This window comes from Petaurus breviceps, unplaced genomic scaffold (assembly GCF_028583685.1).
Source record: "Petaurus breviceps papuanus isolate PSGF00001 unplaced genomic scaffold, PetGlider_PUasm1.0 189, whole genome shotgun sequence".
NCBI lineage: Eukaryota > Metazoa > Chordata > Mammalia > Diprotodontia > Petauridae > Petaurus > Petaurus breviceps.
The window spans coordinates 42706310-42714945 of NW_027185809.1; the positions used below are offsets into that span (position 1 = coordinate 42706310).

Here is an 8636-nt window from a genome sequence, read left to right on the forward strand (position 1 = left end):
CTGGTCTTGGATAAAATATACTCAATGAATTTGAACTAACTAGACAACATCATTTAAAAGAAACTACAAAGTATTTCTAAATCATTGTATAAATATTAAGAACTTACTATGTGCAAGGCTTTGTGTTAGATAATAAAGGAGATGCAAAATTTAAAAAAAATACGCAGAGACCCAGAAGATGACCCTGGGTGGTAGCAGAGGCCCAAACACTATGGGGTGTGCAGAGGCCTGATCAATGTGGCAGCAAGTTGAAAAACCAACCACAAGGGACACTGCCAGGCCTATCACCCCAGAGCTGGGACTGGAAAGAGCAGGGTAAGAGTCAAATGTAGGGCCCCTGGCACGGGTGGAAGCTACTCCGGGGAATACCAATCCACAGCCTATAAATTTAAAAAGCCCCTACCTGGACCTCCAGGAACCAGGATGACAGAGTGAACCCCAGTTGTTCTAATCCCCCCTTGTGACCCTGAAATATAGCAATTATTGCCCCATGGCAAAACCTTAAACAGCAATGGCTTGGGAACCCTAGAGGAAGGGCATGGCTAGGACCCTGCCTCAAAATGGGTAAAAAGCAGACTGTAAAAAAAAAGACTCTGGAGTCCTCTGGAGGAGGAACCAAATTCAGAGGGAAACAGGGTTGACTCCACACTCACAGCTGAAGCCTCAACAGGAAACTGGTCTCAAGCACAGAAAGCATTTTTAGATGAGCTCAAAAGGAACTTTGAAAACCAAATTAGAGAGATAGAAGATAAAAAAGGATAATTCTTTTAAAATCAAAACTGCAAAATTGGAAAAACATTACAATGAAGAAAACAGCTCCTTAAAAAGAAAAATGTGTGATATAGAAAAGGAGCTACAAAAACTAACGAAGGAAAATAATTCCCTAAAAACTAGAATCAACCAAATCGAAGAGAATAACTTTATGAGGAACCAAGAATTAGTCAAACAAAACATCAAGAATGAAATTTAGACTCCCGTCTCATTTTGCATCCCTCTCTCTTTCGCTGCCTGCTAGTTGCCATCATGGGTCGCATGCACGCTCCTGGGAAGGGTCTGTCCCAGTCCTGCCGTACTGCCTCAGCGTGCCCACATGGCCGAAGCTCACCTCGGACGACGTGAAGGAGCAGATCTACAAGCTGGCCAAGAAGGGCCTGATGCCCTCCCAGATCGGTGTGATCCTGAGTGATTGTCATGGTGTGGCACAAGTATACTTTTTAACTGGCAACAAAATTTTGAGAATTCTAAAGTCCAAGGGACTTTCCCCTGATCTGCCTGAAGATCTTTATCACTTGATCAAGAAAGCTGTTGCTGTTTGAAAGCATCTTGAGAGAAACAGAAACGAAAAGGACACTAAATTCCATCTGATTCTGAATGAGAGCTGAATTCACTGGCTGGCTCGGTACTACAAGACCAAGAGAGTGCTCCCACCTAATTGGAAATATGAATCATCCACAGCCACTGCTCTGGTTGCATAAATTTTGGTTTATGTACTCAAGTAATAAAGTCACCTCTAACTGAAAAAAAAGAATGAAATTTAGAAAAAGAGGTAAAAGATTTCAATGGAAAAATCACTGATCTGGAAAACACATCCACAAGAGATAATCTGAGAATCATTGACCTACCCAAAAATCATGATGAAAAAATGAGCCTGGACAACATCTTCCAAGAGCTCATCAAGGAAAACTGCCCTGAGATACTAGAACCAGAGAGTAAAATAGAAATCGAAAGAATCCACCTGTCACCTCCTGAAAGAGATCCCAAATTGCAAAGACGTTGAAATGTTGTGTCCAAACTCCAGAACTATGGGGTAAAGGAGAAAATACTTCAAGCAGCCAGAAAGAAACAATTCAAATATCATGGAACCCCAATGAGGATAGCAGAGCATTTGGCAGCATCTACACTGAAATATCGGAGGAAGTGGAATACAAATTTTTCTCAAGGCAAAAGAACTAGGGTTACAACCAAAGATCACCTACCTAGCAAAACTGAATATATTCTTCCAGGCAAGGAGATGGTCATTCAATGATATAACAAATTTCCAGATCTTCATGATGAAAAAGTCAGAGCTCAATGGAAAATTCAGCCTCCAACTACAAGATGCAAGAGAGACATAGAAAGTTAAACAAAGAAAACACACACACACACACACACACACACACACACACACCCTGTTATTTAATAAGAGTAAACTGATTATAGACAGGTAGAGGGTATGGGTATAAATTATACTAAATGATGATAAAAAAACAACCTTATTAAGGGCTACAAAGGGACTGCAATGGAAGAAGAGGAAAGAATGAAGTGGAAAAGGGTAAATTATTCCACAGAAAGAGGCATAAAAAGAATATAGTAGAGGGAAAGAAGGGAGGGAGATGAGTATGATATGAGCTTTTTCCTCATTGGTTCTGCTGCAAGGAGGGAGTAACACAACCAGTTAAGCATAGGACTTTATAGAGAAGAAATACAAAACATATCATAATAGAGGAAAAGAGGGGAGGGAGAGGAGGTGTGCATGAGATTTGTTCCTGTCACTCTTGGTGCGAAAAAGAAATTACATACTACATTAAGTATGAAAATATCCTACAGGAAGTAAGAGGGGGGAAGGGCTACAAAAGGAAGGGGTGGTTAGAAGGGAGGAAAGAAGTAATGGGGAAGGGGAGGAAAAGGGAGGGGTCTGCTAAGAAGGGAATACTGAGGGAGGTGGTGGTCAAAAGGAAAACTCTTAAGGAGGGACAGGGAGAAGGGGAGAAAAATATAAGCATAAATAGGGGAGGGAATAGGATGGAGGGAAAGAGACAGATAGTAATCATAACTGTGAATGTGAATTGGATGAACTCTCCCATAAAATGGAGGCAGGAACCTCCACAATCCTCCAAAAACAATAATCCGACAATATACTGTTTACAAGATACACATCTGAAACAGAGGGATACACACAGGGTAAAGGTAAAAGGCTAAAGTAAAATATATCATACTTCAGCTAAAGTAAAAAAAAAAGCAGGTAGCAATTCTTATCTCAGATAAAGCAAATGCAAAAAATTGATCTAATTAAAAATATAAGGAAGGAATCTATATCCTGCTAAAAGGCACCATTGAGAGTGAAGCAATATAATTACTTAACATATATTCACCAAGTGGTATAGCATCCAAATTCCTAGAGGAGAAGGTAAGGGAATTAGAGGAAGAAATAGATAGCAAAACTATACTAGTAGGGGATCTTAATCTCCCCCTCTCTGAACTTGAGCTTGATGGAATAAAATTAGGCAAATAAGAGACCAAATTATCACTCTTTGCAGATGATATGTTAATATACTTAGAGAATCCTAAAGAATCAAGTAAAAAACAACTTGATAAAATAAATTTGGCAAAGTTGCATGATATAAAATAAACCCACATAAATCCTCAGCATTAGTGTATATAATTAAATCCAACAGCAAGAGATACAAAGAGAAATCCCATTTAAAGTTACTGTAGACATTATAAAATATTTGGGAATCTACCTGCCAACTACAAAACACTTTTCCCACAAGTAAAGTCAGATCTAAATAATTAGTAAACATAAATTGTAAGTGGTTGGGTTGAGCTAATATAATAAAAATGACAATTTTACCTAAATTAAATTTTATATTTAGTGCCATACCAATCAATTTACCAAAAAATACTTTATAGAACTAAAACAAATAGTAACAAAATTTATCTGGAAGAACAAAATGTCCAGAATATCAAGGGTATTAATGAAAAGTAATGATAGCGAAGGTAGACTAACTATACCAGATTTCAATCTTTATTATAAAGGAGCAGTCATCAAAACTACTTGGTATTGGCTGAAGAATAGAGCAGTGCATAACTGGAATAGATTGGGTACAAGAGACTCAGCAGTCAATGACTATAATAATCTACTTTTTGATAAACCCTAAGACCCCAGTTTTTGGGATAAGAACTCACTATTTGACAAAAGCTTCTGGGAAAACTGGAATATAGTATAGCAGAGACTGGGCATAAACCATTATCTAACACTGTATACCAAAATTAAGTCTAAATGGGTGCATGATCTAGGTATAAAGGATGATACTGTAAGAATTCTGGGAAAGTAAGGAATAGTTTACCTATCAGATTTATGGAGAGGGGAAGATTTCATGACCAAACAAGAATTAGAGAGAATTATAAAATGCAAAATGGATAACTTTGATTACATGATATTGAAAAGGTTCTGTACAAACAAAGCCAATGTAACCAAGATTAAGAGGGAAGTGGGAAATTGGGAAAGAATTTTTACAACAATGTCTCTGATAACGGACTCATTTCTAAATATATAGAGAATTGAGTTAAATCTATAAGAATACAAGTCATTCCCCAATTGATAAATGGTCAAAGGATATGAACAGGCAGTCTTCAGAGGAATAAATTAAAGATATCTATAAGCATATGAAAAATGCTCTAAATCAGTATTGATTAGAGAAATGCAAATCAAAACAACTCTGAGGTAGCACATCTCACCAATCAGATTGGCTAAGATGACAAAACAGGAAAATGATAAATGCTGGAGAGGATGTGGAAAAAAAATGAAACACTAATACATTGCTGGTGGAGTTGTGAACTGATCCAGCCATTCTGAGAGCAATCTGGAACTATGCCCAAAGGGCTAAAAGGAATTTCATATCCCTTGACCCAGCAATACTGCTTCTAGGGTTGTATCACAAAGAGATCATAGATGAGGAAGGAAGAAAAATATGTACAAAAATATTTATAGCAGCTCTTTTTGTGGTGGCAAAGAACTGGAAATTAAGGGGATTCCCATCAATTGGGGAATGGCTAAACAAGTTATGTTATATGAATGTAATGGAATATTATTGTGCCATAAGAAACCAAGAACAGATGAGGTTCATATCTACTTGGAGAGGCTTATACGAACTGATGCTGAGTGAGAAGGGCAGAACCAGGAAAAAAAAATTGTACACAATTACAGATACAACATATATGTGATGACTAACTTTGATAGACCTGACTCTTCTCAGCAATGTAGGGCTATAAGCATACTCCAAAAAACTCGTGATGGAGGGAGATGTCTACATTCAGAGAAAGAACTAGAAAGCACAGTTTGAATGCAGATTGAAGCAAATTACCTGCTCTCTTTCTTTTTCTTGTTTGTTTTTTTTTTTCCTTTTTCCCATTGTTCACTCCATCTGATACAGTCCTTCTTTATAACCCGACCAATGTCTAATCTAAAAGTATCTGCAGATCCTATACCTGATTGTATGCCGCTATGGGTGGGGGAAGGGGAGGAAGTGGAAGAAAATTTGAAACTCAAAGAACTGGGGAACTGAATCTTGTAAATTCAAAGTAAATGAACAAATTAATAAAGACCCTGAAAAAAAAGGAAAAAAAATGTTAAAAAAAATACCTGACCCCAGCACTAAAGACTTTATGCTCAGGTATAGGTCATAAAATCATTTCATATTATACAAAATTGAATTTAGGGACACTAAAAGAAATGCTTTTTAATAATCTGATAATTTTACTTAGGTTTATTTAATTTTTAAATTTTCTGTTCTGAATTTTCTCTTTCCCCATTGTCCCTTCCTGATACTGTGAGAACCAAGAAATATGATATATATAAATATATATATATATGAAGTCATGCAAATTTTTTTACATTTGCCATGTTGTAAGAAAGAAAGAAAGAAAGAAGGGAAAAACAGTAGGAATAGTAAAGTGCAATAAAATATGCTTCAACTCACACTCAGAATTCATTAGTTTTCTCTCTACAGGTGGATAGAACTTTTCATCATGAGTGTTTTGGAATTGTTATGGATCAATAGCTAAGTCTTTCACAATTGATTGTCATTGCAATATCATTGTTACTGTGTGCAATGTTCTTCTAGTTCTGCTCACTTCATTTTGCATAAGTTTATATAAGTTTTTTCCAGTTTTTTTCTGAATCCATAAACTTTGTCATTTCTTTAAATACAATAGCATTCCATCATGTTCATATACCACAACTTGTCTAGCTATTCCCCATCTGATGGACATGTCCTCAGTTTCTAATTTTTTTTACCACCAGAAAAAGAGCTGCTATAAATGTTTTTGCACACATAAGTCTTTTCATTATATTTTTATTTCTTTGGGACACAGACCTACTAGTGGTATTACTTGATCAAAGGATACACACACACACACACACACACACACACACACACACACACACACGATTTTATAGCCCTTTGTGCATAATTTCAAATTGTTCTCTAGAATGGTTGAATCAGTATACAATTTCACCAATAGTACATTAGTTTTTTAATTTTCCCACATCCCCTCCAAAATTTGTCATTTCCTTTTTATATCATATTAGGCAATCTGACAGATGTGAGGTAGTAGCTCAAAGTTGTTTCAGTTTGCATTTCTCTTTTCAATAGTGCTTTGGAGTATTTTTTGGAAAGAGATAAATTTAGACTAGATGTCAGGAAAATGTTACAAGCATTTCAAATGTGGAAGAAGTTACTTTAAAGGGAATAGTGTACTATAACTCAAGAATTGAGATATATAGTTTGCCACTCAGATATGGTAAACAACTACTAATGATGTGTCCTCACTCAATTCTTGTCTTATTACAAAAATAAAACAACTTATCTAGTAGTTACAGTCATAAAATGGAAGCCTACATCAAAATGAATTTGTTCACCTTAATTCATGTACTTTTCCCACCACAAAAGATGGTGGTTTCTATTTCTTTGGTAGTTTTCAGACATACTACATGATTATTTGTCGGGTATGTTATAGTTGGGTTACTTTTATGTATGAGTTTGACTAGATGGCAACTCAGATTATTAAATTCTGTTCCTGTCTGAGGCAAGGAATTAAATCAATTTCTCAAATGCTACATATGTAGTTAGTGGCATGGCCAACCAAGTCTCTTGTATTCTAAATCTAAATGATCTTGACAACCTGTCATGCTGTAGGATATGCAGGGTGTTCAAGGAGGTCTAGCATCTCTGGTATGAGGTCTTGCCAAGCTTTTCAGGGCTGCTTATCAACCTTTGGTGTCCACCTGTCACCCAATTCACCTGTGACTTCAAGAAGCTGTAGCATGTGCAATAGCCACCTCCAAGTAAAATCAGCTCAGTAGATGGGCTAAAATAGGTTCAAGCTAACTGACAGACCTTAAACACAATGATGAATTAGGAAGATATCTGCTCCAAGCTTGTGAAGACTTCCTCAGTGAAATGGATGGATGAGAGCAATTGGTTTTAATGGACCATAAATGCAATGGAAGCAGGCAATGTGGAGCACTTAGAGATTGGTGAGATATCAAACACATAAAAGTCATCTACCACATTCCTAAACATCACCAGCCATCTTGACTTTTGTCTTTCCACTGGATTAACATGACTCTGGAAGAGAGAATAAGGATGAAACTTTGCCTCACTTAAATTCAAATCATACATGTCACAATACCACCCATCACCAACTATTTTAATATTTAATTATTTTATCATTTCACTATGGTATTATTTTACTATCTTATGATTTTATATTTTGCCTACCTTGAAGTCCTGTTGCAGTGGCTATTGATGAAGCAGCAGGTGCAGATAGTGGTATACAACCCTGCACACAGGTAGCCCAAAGAACCCAGTCTTCTCACTGGACTCAAGGAGCAGTTGGATTTGGCAGACCTTTGGGTATACGAGCAACATTTTTTGAAAAAAGGACTACACTGCTTACCTCTTGACCTGAGGAAGGGGTTAGAAAAGGTGCCCTAAAAATTGTCTTTTTCACCCAGTCCTGAACTGTTTACCACAGCAGGCAGATATTCAATCCTGTGGTCAAAATACACATAAAAAATGTGTGCAAATTTTCTCAGATGATTCTATTTGCCACTAATACATGGAATGTATGTGTGCTCATAGACAACATTAAATCTAGTATACCTGAAAGACAAACTTCTCTTATTGAGAGAGAACTCAGCATGTTCCATCACCAAATAGCAGCCCCAAGTAAAATAAAGTTGTTGAACAAAGGCCATCTTACTGAAGCCAGAGTTGGATATATGTGTTTCTGGATTGACTGCTATTATGAGGAGTGTCATGAAACTGGCAAAGGTTTTGCAATTGTTTCTAATCTGGTCAGCAAGTTTGGATGCCTCCTCAAAAGAGTGAATGATAGGTTCATGTTAATTCAACTGTCATTTTCAGGGAAGTACCATGCCACCATCATCAGTGAGTATGCTCTCACCATTATGAACCCTGATGAGGTCAAAGACATAATTAGTAAAGATCTGGAGACCCTTATCATCAATGTGCCAAAAAATGACAAGCTTCTAATTTGGGGAACTTTAATGCCAGGGAAGAAACAGACAATCAGACATGGCAGGGAGTCCTTGGGGGAAAGAGAGCCAGAAACAATTGCAATAATGATCATTTACTGCTGAAGACTTGTGCATCTTACAACCTTCTTATCATCAACACTGTCTTCGGTTATCTGGGTTTTCAAAGCTGGGGGGGGGGGCTGAACAACTGCCCAGAGTCTCATATGTTCAAATCACATAACTCTTCTCAAAGTAAGCCCCAAAACAAAATCTCACATCAGGATTGTACACACACACACACACACACACACACACACACACACACACACACACA

At 37.0% G+C, this 8636-nt stretch overlaps 1 pseudogene; it reads left to right on the forward strand.

Moving 5' to 3' along the window:
- The first annotated feature begins 1023 nt into the window (after positions 1-1023).
- LOC138164075 (small ribosomal subunit protein uS15-like) lies at positions 1024-1546 on the forward strand (annotated as a pseudogene).
- The last annotated feature ends 7090 nt before the right edge of the window (positions 1547-8636 follow it).